This window comes from Chionomys nivalis, chromosome 9 (genome assembly GCF_950005125.1).
Source record: "Chionomys nivalis chromosome 9, mChiNiv1.1, whole genome shotgun sequence".
NCBI classification, from domain to species: Eukaryota; Metazoa; Chordata; class Mammalia; order Rodentia; family Cricetidae; genus Chionomys; species Chionomys nivalis.
The window spans coordinates 39,668,973-39,684,365 of NC_080094.1; the positions used below are offsets into that span (position 1 = coordinate 39,668,973).

Here is a 15,393-nt window from a genome sequence, read left to right on the forward strand (position 1 = left end):
CTGCCCCAATACAGAAAGAGAACTTCCTGTGCGAGGGCCAAGTAAGCCCTTGGGAGCAGGGACTTCAAAATCTATGACAGCAACTACAAAAGTGAATCAATCAAGCGCCATTTGTTTCCTCTGAAATGAGGATGTTACACCTGAGTCACCAACTCTGGGTCCACACGGCAGATCGAGTTCTGGATCCTTAAGCTATAAACTTTGGATGTAAGGAAAGAGAAACTCCTTCCAGCTGCCAGATTTTATGATTCTAATCAAGTTTCATTGTTTGCTCATGAAGAACAAATGCACAAACCCAACAGAGTGGTTCACCTTTTCAAACAATAGGATCAGAAATACAAGAAAGCAGATGGAGTTGATATCTGGTGTCTTTATTGCTCTGCTGAATAAATGAGAAAATAGAGTTCACTCGTGTCCACCTCATGATGCTAATGACTTCGTTAAATTAACTTCTTTGAAAGCAGATCACTGCTAATAATTTAATTCCCTCCTAGTCTCTTCCCTGGGTACCTAACATTTTAGATAAAATATTTTAATAAAATATTAAAAGCAAAGAAATGACACCCCAGGAATCCAATTGGATGGTGACAGACATTATGAATCCCTTTTACCTCTAGCCCTAGCCTATCAGATAAAGGAGATGAAGTTTGCCATTCTATGGTTTTACCTAAGAAAGATACTCTATTCCAAATGACACCTAAACACTGTAAACAAATGCTATTCCAAGGATGGCCACTAGTCTTACCAAAAGCAGCCGTAGGATACTATAGAACAATCTCAACTTTCAATTTAATTGTTGCAGCTAAAGTTTTACTTTTTCATAAAACAGACTTCGGGTTTTCTGCCTTAACCTGAAATCTAGCTGACGCGGCTCCTACTCTACCAAAGGGGGTAGCTGGGTTCTGCCTTCACCTCTCTGGACCATATACCAACTCCTTCCACCCTGTGTCCCTACAAAGGCAACGGTTCCTGACAGTCACAAATCCCCAGTCGTCCTTGCTAGGCCACCCGCCACCCTTTAACACTTGCCCTCATTGTGTTCCTACACTTGGCCACATTTTCTTTTTTCCATTCTTTTTATTTTTTGAAACAGAGTTTTTCTGTATAGCTTTTGGAGCCTCACTCTATAGACCAGGTTGGCCTTGAACTCACAGAGATCCGCCTGTCTCTGCCTCCCAAGTGCTGGGATTAAAGGCGTGCACCACCACCGTCTGGTATTTGCCCACATTATCTAAAAGGTCCCTTTTGAGAGCCCGCCCCAAAGGACTTGATTGACACATATCCTCTGATCAGGTCCTGAGACACAGGTTTGAAGAGTGAGTTTTTACGGATATTGTCAAAAGAAATTGTCTGTAAACTGTGAAATACTATAAGGTTTCCACCAGCAAACCTAGCACAGACGTAAGGTTTCCATGCCAAGGGAATCCAACTGATTCTTGCCATATTTCTACAATTCACAGTGTGCTGTAAAAATAAACATGCAGAAGGCATACAATCAGCATTCGAATGTCACTGCCAAGCTAACCAGAAGCGTGTTTTAAAACGGGTATCTGGAGGAACAGATGAAGGATTCAGACCCATCTCTGAAATGCAGACAAGATTCCATCTTCTTGCCAGGCGGTGGTGGCACACGCCTTTAATCCCAGCACTCGGGAGGCAGAGGCAGGTGGATCTCTGTGAGTTCGAGGCCAGCCTGGTCTACAAGAGCTAGTTCCAGGACAGGAACCAAAAACTACGGAGAAACCCTGTCTCGAAAAATCCAAAAAAAAAAAAATAAAAAATAAAAAGATTCCATCTTCTTGCCTCAAACTACCATCAGGGTATCTTGACCCCAACGGAGAGGCTTTAAGGTAATTCTAGATCCTGTGGGCAAGCCATCAAATTCTGAAAAGCAACGACTAAGTGGATTTATGTTATTGTTAATAATTATAGTTATCAAAACAGTCACTTCTAAAAGAGTCCAATATCAGTGACCTAGATTTACTGTGTTTTTTTTTTCCCAGTAAGTCTTGAAATGAATATACCATGTAGTTTCTAAGGTACATAGTCCTTTGTGTGCCGTTCATTTCTCAAACTAATGAAAATTAACTTCAGGTACCCACTAAAGAAACTCAGTAAGAAGGCCATGCCATTGATTCCTCAAAAATCTCTTAGAAGATATTAAAGACACCTGGTTTTTTTTTTGTTTGTTTGTTTTGTTGCAAGCTAATTTACATTTTTGTTGGTTTGGAGGGTTTGTATATTGGGAAGTTTGTATATTGATATGTGAGTAGTGCTTATGTAACCTAAGCTGGCTTCAAACTCAAGATCCTTCTGCCTCAACCTCCTGGGTGTTAAGCTTACAGATAAGTACCACCAACCCTAGCATAGGGGATTCTTTGATAACTCTATACAGCTGTAGTTTGGCGTTCACAGAAGTCTGTTTCCAGGATTCCACAGATACTAAAGTCCCTTAGATAAAACAGTGGTGTGGCATCTGTTTACATATCCTCCTTTATACATTAAGTCACCTCATTACTTAAGATGCCTTATATAGTATAAATAGTTACAATACTGTATTGTTCAGGGAATAATCCTCAAAAAATTATCTAGGGCTGTGGATGGAGCTCAGTCACAGAGGGCCTGCCTGAAATAACTATGAACATGTTCAGTATAGATCCCTTTTCCCCCTAACAATTTTGACCTGCAATTATTTGAACACAGGGACTCAGAACCCATACACGGAAAGCAGACTACATTAGCAAATCTAAATTTACCAGTAAGTTCAGAGAGGCATGTTTAGCCTCCTAATTAGTTTAATTGTCCAAGGTCAGTATCAATCTGCATTATGCATTGGCTCTGTAGGCCCCGACTTCTCTGAAGACAATTCCGTGATGCTCATAGCATGTCCCTGCTGGAAAATCTCAAAGCTAACCAATATGATCAGAAAACAGACTTTTACCTCCGATTCTACAAAATATCTCTTTATTAAAGGGCTTTCCCATTAGTCCCTTAACTAGAGAATACTTTTTTATTAAGTACTGTAGTTTAAGTACATGATCTGTTTCTAAAGTCATTTCCGGGTACACAGCATAAAACTGAAGGCTAATTGAATTAGTGGCTCTGTAGCAATGTAGGCTAGGTTTCCGTTAGAAGATCCATTCCTATGCAGAACCTGAGGCTCTGTGAGACAGAAATTCCACCACCAGGGACCTTTTGAAAAGGCAATGTGACAGTGTTTTCTCTGAATTTTAAAAGGGCATATGCCTTTTTGGCCAAATAATTCTATTTCTTGGAATTTAGTAATAAGGAATTTTCACACATATTCATGAAGACCAATGAGAAGAAATCTTTTTTCCCCATACAGCTGTGAGAAAATGGTTAAATCCTGGTGTTTACATACTACAAGATTATATGTCACACCAGGCTGTCTACAGTGCTACAGAGATGAGAAAACCAGTATGCAGACAACAAAATTGCTATGATATACAGTTTTGAAGACAAAGCAAGCCACGCAAAGATAGATGTGGTATGATCCAGTTTATATAATAAGAAAAGGCATCTGCATGTACAGTATGCTCCAACTTACATAACAAGAAAACCACGTCTATGTATCTGAGTATGTAAATGAATGGACTAAGGGAGAAGAGAGAGACACTTGAAGCTGTTGCCAATGGTTATATCTGGGGAGGGTGTAGGTGGGAAAGAGTACTTTATATATTGCTACTGTATTTCTGCATTGTCATTTCAACTGGAATATATCAGTACATCACTTACATCATTTTAGAAACCAGTAAAAATAAAAACTTAAATTCCAGAGAGGGCGTTGGTGGTCTATTCAAATAACAGAACATCAATAGAGAAAGGAGAACCCCATCCTAAGGGACTACACTTTTATTTGACCCAATGTGATCTCCCACTGATGAATGAAAAGGAAAAATTAGGGCAAATGCACCTTGAAATGCTCACCTGCAGAAATAGATCTAATTTCTCTATGCTCAGGGAAAATATAGCAACTGTCGATACAGGAAGGGACATCCCATGATTGACAGAATTCAAACCAGTGACCAAGGCAAGAGAACTCCTATGACCCTCATTGGGGAAGTTACTCATTTCTCTATTCCAAACTGTTCAAATTTCAAAGCATTGTCAAGAAATGGTATAGAAAACAATGTCCCACCTCTCCCAACACTGCACATTTACCAATAACTTAGAAAACAAGGAGAGAGGAAAAGCCAGAAATTCAGAATCTAAACTCTATACTGACTCAAAATAAAGGACTATACAAAAAAATGTAAACCATCCCCCTTAAAAAAAAATGTTTTAAAAAGAAAATAAAACTAATGGCATTTTCTAGGACACGATGCATCTGAGAATTCACACCTGACATAAGGGTCAGCATGGGAGCTCTCAGGATGAATTCCTGCCACAAACGTGTCAGGTTTGGCACCAACATGGGTAGTGTGCATGCCAGTGGAGGTCAGAGGTCGATGGTCATTCCTCATTTGCAACCATCTTAGGCTTTGTTTTTCACGACAGGGTCTCTCACTGGTCTGGGGATCACTGATTGGACGGGGCTGGCTAGCCAGCTAGCCCCAGCTCTTCAGTGCTGGGGGTCTCTGCGATGATAAGCAAGCAGCTTTGTTACATGATTCTTGAGATCTAACTCAGGTCTGCATATTTACGTGGCAAACACTTTAAATACTAAGCAATCTCCACAGCCTAATTTCCAAGCACTTTTTGGTTTATTTACTTATCTATTTTATGTGTATGAGTATTTGGTCTGCATGCATGTCTGTGCACCATGTAGAAGCCTGGTCTCCACAAAGGCTATCAGATCCACTGAGACTGGAATTGAAGATGGTTTTAAGTCACCATGTGGGTACTGGGAATCAAACCTGGGTCCTCTGGAAGAGCAGCCAATATTTTTTCTCATCTCTCCAACCCCATCTGATCACTTTCCAGTGGGAAGACTTCACATATCCAGTACTCTATATTCTGTGTTCCTTTTAAAAATGTGTATGCAGCGGCAGGATCCTTTGACAGCTACTTCTAGAAAGGTACACACATGGGCCACCATGCCTAAGGTCCCTGACACCTGTCGGCAGCACCCATGTATGCTGTTTACCTGGCTCCTATACCAGAGGCTACAACAGCCTCACGGACACCATAAAACTGCCAGGTGAAAAGTAGCCCTCGGGTGCCGACCTTGCATTGGCAGCAATGCCCCCACCCTCGGTTAGCAACTACTCACTTCCCTCTCTCAGACTTCCAGCCTATGCCACTGAAGAGACAGAAGTCCTTAGAGCAGCGAGATGAGGAAACAGGGCTTGATCCTCAACTTGCTATTCCAATTCCATCTTCGCAGCAGTTGCCAGAAGCTTATCTATTACATCTCAGTCCAGTGACTTAAAATAAGTGACACACCATGTTTTATGGCAAAAAAGAAAAAGAAAGAATTAAGACCCCTCCTTTCCGCACCATGCCCTATCCTAACTACAGGGAACACAGAAGCACAGCTGAAGAGTTGGAGGGAGTCCTGGGCTAACACACTGCTTGTCTATAATCCCAGTGCCAGAGAGCCTAAAGCAGGAGGATTTGTAGTTCAGAGCAGCATGTGCAACATAGCCAGACCCAGAACAAAACAAAAATGGTTTAGGGGTCAATTCACCTGGATTTCATCTCAACTCTGAGCCCTAACCCATGGTTAACCCCTCAAATGTACATTCTCTCCAAATGCAAACATGAGTCAGTTACTACTCCATAATCCCAAGAAAAAGAGCCCAGGGGAGGAAGCGAACGAAGGGGCACATTTCAAGATCTCAACAAGCATCTGGTTTCGGGTTTTTGTTTTTGTTTTTTTCTACCATTACAGTTGCTAATAGTACCCTGAGCAGAGAAGTTGAGTGTTGCCACCAATGCCCATAGGAAAAAAGGAGCCACGATGTGCCCCTAAACATCAGCGGTCCCCAAATTCTTCTCATGAATGTTTCTGTCCTTGCAAGGCTAAATGACTTAATATGGTCTATTTTAAAGCCTTGCTAAGGGACAGAGGCCCTGGGGACAGCATCTGGCTCCCGCATTACAGTTCAAAACCCTACACTCACAGAATCTCAAGGCAACTGGAGCTGAGTAATGGTGGATTTCTCTATCCAAATGCAGTCACAGGGTGAGATGAGTCCAGAAGAAGATCTGGCACTAGGAGGTGGCCTGTGGGGTCACTGGAACTTTCCCTGATTGCAGGATAGAAGTGTAAATAACCCTTATAAATAAATATAAATATAAGTAAGAGCTTCCCCTGGGCGAGCTTTAACAAATAAACCAGCGCCATCTGCCCCTGTTGGAGGAAAGTAAGAATTGTGAGCAGTGATCTTGGTAGCATTAGTGGGAGAAGAGGCAAAGTGGTTGTCACAACAACACGAATGCTGTCCCCAGCACTAATCATGCTATACCAGCCTTAGCCTGGGGTTGGGTCAGAGGCATGGTGGTGAAGCATTAACACCAGAATCAGCCGAGGCCACATGGCCGTCATGGGACAGGGTCAGGATTAAAGCTCGGGGATGACTTCTTCCAGCACCGTAAGATCTCAAATGTGCCATTTCATGTGAAGGCAACCCCAGAACACAATTCCCCAGCTACTCACCCAACAACTCTGGCAGGGGTCATGTCTCAGGCCAAAGTTCTTCACGCTGTGGGGGTTATTCACCATTTGTGCAGCCTGGTGAGTCCCCCAGACTCTTCTAAGCATATTTCACATATATAAAATTAAGTACTATTAATAAGCACCACAGACACTAATCATATTTATCAAAATCATAAGTTTTAAAGTGAACTCACATTGGGCTAGAGAGGTAGCTCTGCCGCTGTTCTTCCAGAGGATCAAGGTTAGGTTCCCAGCAGCCACATGGTGGCCAGCTAACAACTCTCTGTAACTCCAGTTCCAAAGGATACAATGCCCTCTTCTGGCCTCCTTGGGCACTGCACACACATGCTACTAAGACATACAGGCAGGCAAAACACGCATATACATAAAATAAAAATAAATGAATCTAAAATTAACCAAACAACAAGAATTTATGAGAATGCACCTCTTTTCAAGCCATTAAATGCCAAATGTTACCAAGTAATGGCTCCAATGCTGGCTGTAATTTTCACTTGGAAAGAGGTAAAATTAAAGACCTGACCGCTATATTCACTTAAGGTGAATCTGACTTACAATGTTTTTCCTGCCTCTAAGGAAATGGCTACTTTAGTTCATCTGTGCTAAGGAGCTCAATAACATCCTTTAATTGTTTAGGGGGAAAACAATGCCTTCCAAGGGTGGCGGACTCTGAAGTAACATTTGCCTGGAATCCTCCAGGGATCCCATGAGAAGAGCTGTGGGAGACTCCCAGTGGAGAGAAGATACCGCTCTGTGGTCACATGGCGGAGGGGATTCTCACTGCAGGCTCTGTGAGGAGCAGCCGGGAGAGGTCTTCAGAGAAGACCCTCTTCTCATCTACGTCCTAGCCACCTATTTTGTTCCCGTATAGGAAAAGAAAGAAAAGGCACCGTTGAAACTGGAAATATTTTTTTTTAAAAAAAATTGGACATTCATTCTCCCAAACAAAACTATCTCTTGGCTAAGTTTTGAAATAGAGGGTAATACCACCACCCTCTAGGAACTCTGGTTACACCTTCCACAGGACCACAGCATCCAAAGGGAGGAAAACCCAGCCAGGCTTCAGCAAGTGAGGTTCATGATCATGAGAAGTGGGTTGACTTTTTGAAAGTAGGCTTACATACAAGGACCATGCAAGATTCTCACTCACCCGCTCACTGCTGTATTAGTACTGGAATCTCCCTACACCACAGGCGAATTACACCCATTCTTATATTTGGTGGGGGTAAAGAACCGGAGGCACGGACACTCAAAGTCATAACTAGAAAACAATATCACAGCTTGAGGAAACAGCTCTGCTCTAAAGGGGAGGCTTTATCAAAGGAAAAACTATTAAACAGAAAAACAAACACAAAGGAACAGAAGCAAGGTTATTCTATGCCCTGCGTATGGGGGGGGGGGGAGGAAGCAGACGTGGACAGGGCTCAGAGTTAAACAGCATCCTTGCAAACAAGGTTAACATTGGAACAGGAGCTGCAAAACCAGGTGCCTGTCAGATGTCCTTATTTCTCAAGAGGTGAGCAGGTCTCTTCCAGAAACACATTCACTCGGGAAGTGAAAAGGAACTATTTACAAACTGCAATCTGGACACCAACTGCCAATAGTGGTCACTAAACATCCCGATGGGCCCTTGACCTCATTCTAAGTATCAAATGCAGAGCTTCTTGCTTTTACGGAACTCACAGTGATAGCGTTCTCAAGGCCTGGGTCATCCCTGCTAGGAAACATGCTCTTTTGTTCCTACTCTAGAAGTGGTCACAAATGACTGTAAGGACATCCTAATCTGCCTCATAATTTTCATTTTTCAAGTAATATTTATATTTTCCCCAAAATATTTGTTGAAAGTGTGAAAATTACAAAAATTTTTCCTTCACATAGCACTATTACCTAACTGCTCTGGTCGAAAAATATGTAATTTACTTGCAACATAAGATTTTATAATTTAAAAAAATCCAATGTGGCAACTAATTATTAACGTTGTGAAAATCTACCAAAAATTATTTATTAATTATGACATTTGGGTTTGCCACCTGCATTTGAAAACCAGGGATGACAAGCAGACATTGTCCCTGGAAGCTTATATTCCAGCCTGTCACAACTTAGCATGCCACTGAAGTGGGTTCACAGACACCTCGGCTGTGTATAAACCCAATTTTACACAAAGGGTAGGTAGGCATGGTAGGTAGGCATGAAAGCAAGGCAAGCATTTGGTCATTAGATTACCAGTAAATCAAATCTTAAAAGAGATTAGCAGCAGCCTAAGGAAATACCATGTTCACTAGGATGCCAAATATGTTCCATGCTGCCCAAATCAGCAGTATACACTGATTGACCTAAAGGCAGCTGGATACATTGTTGGAAAGAAAACAGACAAACACATTAGCACTAAAGGGTCTCTGTTGGAGATGGAATGAATTATTTCAAGGGTGATACAAATCTTTAAAATCCACCTCTCCAAAAGCTCTTTTGAAACCTTGAAGGGTTTTTTAATTCCTGTTATTTCCCTATCTGATATGACAACAAGCACACAGCCTGGGTTCGGGGCATGCAAGTTTAACGTCATTCACATTTCCCAGCACACAGATAGAAAGCTTGCAAAAGAATATTGCAGTACGAAGCCCTTCTGTGTGGGTGTGCATTTGTAAAATAAAAGTAGAATTATTCCAACAGATGTAAATGTGTTCCCTGTGATCAAATAGAGTCTTTGAAATTCTGTTTTGACAGTTACTTGTAAAACAGCACTTCCACAGTGATTAATTCAGAGCTTGGTAGTGATATCATCAAAGCTAAATCAAAACTAAGTTCTGATGGCTGAGTAACAGAAGTTGGAGGGAAGCACAACCAGGGATGTAGCACACAGCACCTTGCAGCGTACTGTGTCATGTTAAGACACATTAGTTTCGTCAGCAAAGTTTTGTGACCATAAAAACGCTCAGAAACGCTATTTCATTTTAAATGTAATTTTTTCTTATAGTTGTTCCCCCAAGACACCGGTCATGTGTAAACGTCCACAGTTTTAAAAGATGATATAATAGATCAATACACCAGTTGAAATATATGCAAGACTGTTCTGTGGAAAAAAAAAAAAAAAAAAAAAAACCCAGCATGCTAGATTACATAACACAGCCAGCCAGGGATTACACCACAGGATTCTGGTGAGCTGAATGTCTGATCCTCGGTATGATTCTGGGATTTAGGTTATCAAAGTTTGAAGGGTTCAAGACATTAGGTTCTCGGTTCAAACACATCTCTTAAAAACCACCAGTTCTGAAAACATTAAAAAAAAATTAAGTTAAAATTTTACACACACACCATCTTCCCCTCTTCCTCACTCTCTGGGCTCACAGGAGTTCGCCCAGGTCAAGTCACTGGTTGCTCTTGCTGACCATCTCTACGATCTAATTTCTCTTTAAAGGAGAAATTCAATTGTTTTTGAAAGCATTGTACATCTGCCTGCGTTTGGACATTATTGCCAACCAAACCACTTAACACATATCTCCACAATGGAAAACTTAAGTTTATGGCCCACCATGTATCCCACTCGGGTTTTAAAAAATGGTGACTGTCCACAAATGCTTTGTCCCAAATAAATCTCAAGCACCTTGCTTTACAACAATAGGAAGAATCGCTATAGGAAGTTCTTTTTTAAAAAACAAAATCATATCTCAAATGCATGCATATTTGTGGAAATATAATGGACACTTGCCATTCTTTCTAAAAAAAATGCTGGTTTTAAGACTCTAGACTTGTTCATTTGGAGAATTCTATGTTTTCACACTTCGATTCAATAGTTTACAAAGTCTAAACTCGGAAATTTTGTACAATATAGACAGGGTCTAATTGACTAAGAAAAACAACTTTAAACTTCTGAAAATAAAGCAACCTTCATTTACGTGCTTTTAGGAGGCCCAAACACTGCCCAGAAGGAGCGCTTAGCCTGTCAGTGTCAAGTGGAAACGCTCTATCATTCTTAAGCTGTCCCCAGAAGACGCTGAAGATGCACACGCACACACATTTACATGCGTTGCACAGTGCCAACTATTTCCAACCAAAATAATCATATACACGTCGAGCCGAGCTATTTCTAGCGCAGAAGCGGGTGAACGTCCGGGTAGGCAGAGGAAACCCAGTAGCAGATGATTGCCGGGGAGGCGGGTGGCGGCGGGGTCCCCTGCCTCCCGCGCAGAGCGCCTCGCACCCCGCACCTGCACCGGGTCCCCCGGCAGGGCATCCGGGGGCGCGCGCGCGCATCCGGGACGCACCCGCGGGAAGCCGAGTAGCCCGGCGGGCCGGGAGCGACTGGAGCATCCCCGGGCGGGACCCGAAGCGCCTTCTCCTACCTGTCACTTCGAGGCGAGTCGCTGCCGGGGATGCGGCCGCCGCCGCCTCCGGGAGCCCCGCTGTGTGTATGCGCGCGCGCGCGCCCGTGTGTGTCTGTGTGTGTGCGCGCGTGTGAGAGCTTGTTTGCGGCGCGGCTCCTCAGCCGCTCGCGCGCCGCCACCCCCCTCCCCGCCACCGCGGCCGCCGAGCCCCTCCGGCGCCGCCCCGCCCTCCGCCGCCTCCGCCCCCCACCGGCCTGCGCCTCCCCGCCGCGCTCACCTCGGCCGCCCGCTGCCCGGGGCGCCGCCCGCCGCTCCCGCCGAGCCGGGTCCCGTGCGGCCCCGGGCCCGCCGCCCCTGCTCCCGGCCGCGACGCTGCCTCCGGAGCCCAAGCCGTCGCCTCGCAGCCCCAACCTGCCCAGGCTACGGAGCATGCCCAGTGCGGCGCCCGGCGGGGCTGGGGGTGGACCGGGACCGAGCGGGCCGGCCGTGGGGGGGGGGGGAGCGGGTTGGTTGTCCCGGGGTCGCCGCTGCTTTCCGGTTGCAGGGTCCGGGGACGCGCCCGCGGGGACTGAGTTAAGCCCGCAGCGGGACACCACGCTCTGGTGGCCAACGACCCAGCGGGTGCCCTGCCCGGGAGGAGGGGGCGCGGGCCAGCCAGAGTCGGGAGCGGGAACTGCGCTTTCGTCTATGTTACATTGAACAAACACGGAGAGCGTGTACACTGCAGCAGGCACTGCGAGAAATAGGCATTTTATTCACTGAGCCCTAGAAACAATCTGCCGGAGGAAGTACTACAACACGCTTACACTGAGCTAGAGAGAAAGTGATTTCCAAAGTCTTCCCCTAAGTGATCCTAAGACGTGCACCCCACTCCACACCCAGACTTTGGTCCCAGGGATGCTGGGGGCCGCTCCAGCCTGCTCTCCCAGTTCGCCCTGGCCCTGCAACCGACACCCGGATGTCCCAAGTCCTGCTCAGCGGTCTGGCAATGTGCATCCAGGGACACCCTTTGTGAAGACCCTATCCGAGCTGCTCCGGAACTCCCCGAGGGCTTCCTCCAAGCGAGGACTCTCTAGCTTCCTTTCCTCCCCCCCGCCCCCCCCCCCCCGCCTGACGGCGGCCACCAAAACCCGGAGACGTGGCACCTGCGCACTGGGGACTGGGTCCCATGCTCCAGGCTGAACTGGGCATGCTCAGCTGCCTGAGCTGGTCTGGCGGGTCAAGAGGAAAAGGCTTGGCTTGAAGGTAGCTTAAGAAATGAGGAGGAGAGGGGCAGGCTATTAGGGCAAGGGACAGACCAAGCACTGTGGCACAAGCCGTTAAAAATGCAAAACAGTCGTTCCCCTGATTCTCTCTGGCAATTTCTCTCAGGAGTAAAAGGGGACTAACCATCGAAAGTTGATCAACTAGTGTGATGGCACATGCCTGTAATCCCAGTTGGTTCGGGTTTTGACAGGCTGAACCTTGTCTCAAAAGAAAAAAGAAAAAAACAGTTTGCTACCTTAAGGGAGATGGGCTGAGAGCCACTGAGCACTCCCTAGCTAAACACAAGGCTTCGGTTTTAACTGAGCCTTGAGAAGGGTTTCTGAGCACTGAGCCAGCCTGCCTGTGACAGAACTGAGAGAAACCTTCGCGATCCTAGACCAGTTTTTCCTGTAAGGTTAAAAAGACAAAAAAATCCCAGAGAAAGCTGGTACTTGGCTGGCCAGGGGTCTTGAAGATGTGTTGGTTTGGGCCCATGTCAGTGTGGTAAGGCAGTGCTTCTGGGGGTCCAGTGGATAGGACATGACAGGAGTAAAACCTGGTGCTCTGCGTTTCTGATGACTCATTCTGATATTGGTGAACTTAAATTGAGACTGACTAGTAAGGTGTTAGGGCAGCACTGCAGGCTTATTCTCCCTATGTGTGAAAAATTATGGTCAGAAAGGGTTGTACAGCCAATAAATGATGCAGTTAAATTCCAGCCCAGTTCCTCAAGTCTTCCTTTGTATATCCTATATCCCTCTAGTATTATCTGCAGAAAGGTGTGCTAGAAGCTACCATTTGTGTGACTGACAGTTCTTAACAGTAGAACTTAGCACATAAAGCACTCAAATGTAGCCAATTTGTCTTGGATGGCAAACAAAACCGCCAACACATAGTTGCTTAAAACAATTAGTGCTCACCTTTCCATGGATGAGCTCCTGGGACGAGAACGAGCCAGGCGGTTCCATCCTGCAGTCACACATGTGTGGCTTCCACATAGCAAGCCGTTCCCTCCAACAGCAAGGAACGCTAGTCCCAATTCAAGACAGTACTTCATACATTTAATGGACCAAAGAAACTAAACAACTTCCTATCCAAATACAAACCATGGGAAATATACTGCATTTTTTGACAGGAGCTTGTGAGAAATAAGATGGCCATCTCAAAGATGTCCACCACGTGTACCAATTTCTATAAAAACAAGCCTCTACCATAGAGTTCACACCAAGTTTTACAGACTAAGCATTTCATTTTGCATACGTGTAAAAAATGTAAGGTAGTCTTTTGTTACCTCAAGTGCTCACACTAATATTAAGCTTATTCTCACCCTCTCCTCAGTGCTATATAAACAGTGGAGTTTTCTAAATCTTAAATGCAATATGATTTCATTGAGGCTCCTTTCTCCTCCTCTTAATGGCTTCTTAGACATGTTTTTCAAAGGTCTTTTTGTGCCTGACAGGCTCCCAGGCTGCAAGAAGAGAGACGTGTGTAGCATGCAAGGATGCCAGCACCCATTGTGAAGGCTTTCCCCGGAACCTGGTTCCAGAACACCTCTCAGCTACAGACACTAGTCCCAATTCCCTAGCCATGTCAATGTTATGCAGATGATTATTAAGCAGAGGAAAGGGGGGAGCTCATCCATAATGCAAACAGTCCCCTGCTTAGTTTATTTTAAAGTCTCGTTGTTATTGTGGAATATGAAAGAGGAAGAGCGATGGTGGGGAACTTCAAGTTGACACTCAGGACCACAGCAAAAGACCACACTCTTTAGAGGAAGGGCAGAGAGCAGCGCATCTCTTAGCCTAGTCTAAAGTGGCCCCATTAATGAAGGTTCCTACCTAGCTCTTTACACGCCATCCTTTGGAATGAAGACCAATGGCCCATTTGTCCCATTTCCCTTAATTAGAAACATGCATCTTTGAAACGTGGGCGACTAACAGACAGGCCAGACAGGAGGTGTCTTGGCCCCAGGGTCTCCCTCCCTAACCAAAGTGTGTTGGTTCATTGTGTGCTGGAGAACTACAACTTGGAGACACTGAGAACCATAGAAAATGGTTAGAAAGAAAATGGTTCAAGGGTTGGATTTGTGTACTGTGTACTAGCCATTGTTTTTTTTTTCTAAAAAAAAAACCCTAATTTTCTGTTGTATCAGTTGTTGGCGTTTAAATGGAGATTACAAAGAAAAGCAAAGTAGAAATGACAGTTTAATTCTATTCCAAATGATTTATTTAAGAGTGGAATTTTCTGTGTGAGCAGAGCTGTGGGCATGATGATACTGTTGGAGTCTTAAATAAATTGTGAAGGTGGTGATGATGGTGATAATGATGGTGGATGCTGGTGTTTGCTGTTCAGGAAGTGTAAGTCAAATGGGAGCCAAGGAATTTTCACTTGTATAATCACCCACGTGACCGTCATCACACCTGGATCAAGATACAGAGTATACGCAGCCTTCCAGAAAGTCCTCCAGGTTCTGTTTCAGTCAGTCCTCTTTCTGGGAGCACATACTGACCCCACCACTATAATGCAGGCCACCCCATCCCAATACCAGTGAGTTGTTTCCGAATTTCCTGTCAAGCTAATCATGAAGAACGTGGCTGGTAGTTTTCATTCATCATTATGTCTGTGAGGTTCATCCCTGTTATAGTTTCTGTCCAGAGTTTCCTCACGTTTACAGTCTGGCATCATTGTGTGGATATAATAAAATTAATTTATCCAACTTATTGTGGAAGTGAAAAAGAACTGGGGGGGGGGGTCAAAAAAACACTGCCCAAACAGGGCGATAGTGGTACATGCCTTTTATCCCAGCACTTAAGAGAGGCAGAAACAAGTGAATCGCTGTGAGTTCAAGGCCAGCCTGGTCTCTAAAGCAAGTTCCAGGACAGCCAGGACTACACAGAAAGACCCTGTCTCAAAAATCTAAGAAATTAAAAACAACAACAAAAAAAACTGGTTCATGCAAAATGCCACTAGCCAATTAAAGCACTACTTTTCTGTTGCCAGGACAGTCTAGTATGCTAGGGTTAATCCTTTTGTTTATAGATTGTTCTGGAAGGATGAAGTGGTAAACTACTCCATACTTTATTCAAAAAGAACAAATAAGTATATGCCTGGACAAGATATAAGGCATTTTCTTAAAATAGGCCAGCAGATCAATGTTAGAATATTTGTAATCATTCTCTTGATATA

General features: G+C 44.4%; 1 protein-coding gene across 6 annotated transcripts in view; it reads right to left on the bottom strand.

Annotated features, from left to right (window-relative positions):
- Plcb4 (phospholipase C beta 4) overlaps window positions 1-11,374 on the bottom strand; it is a 371,211-nt gene extending 359,837 nt beyond the window's left edge. For 4 of the 6 annotated variants that reach the window (XM_057780480.1, XM_057780478.1, XM_057780479.1 and 1 more), the window contains exon 1: window positions 11,240-11,374. The gene's annotated coding sequence lies outside the window, so the exon portion shown is untranslated. Of the gene's footprint in view, window positions 1-6,622; window positions 6,643-10,980; window positions 11,111-11,239 lie in introns of those variants that run through there. The other 2 variants (XM_057780475.1, XM_057780476.1) reach the window with 2 other exon arrangements.
- Between the last annotated feature and the right edge of the window lie 4,019 nt (window positions 11,375-15,393).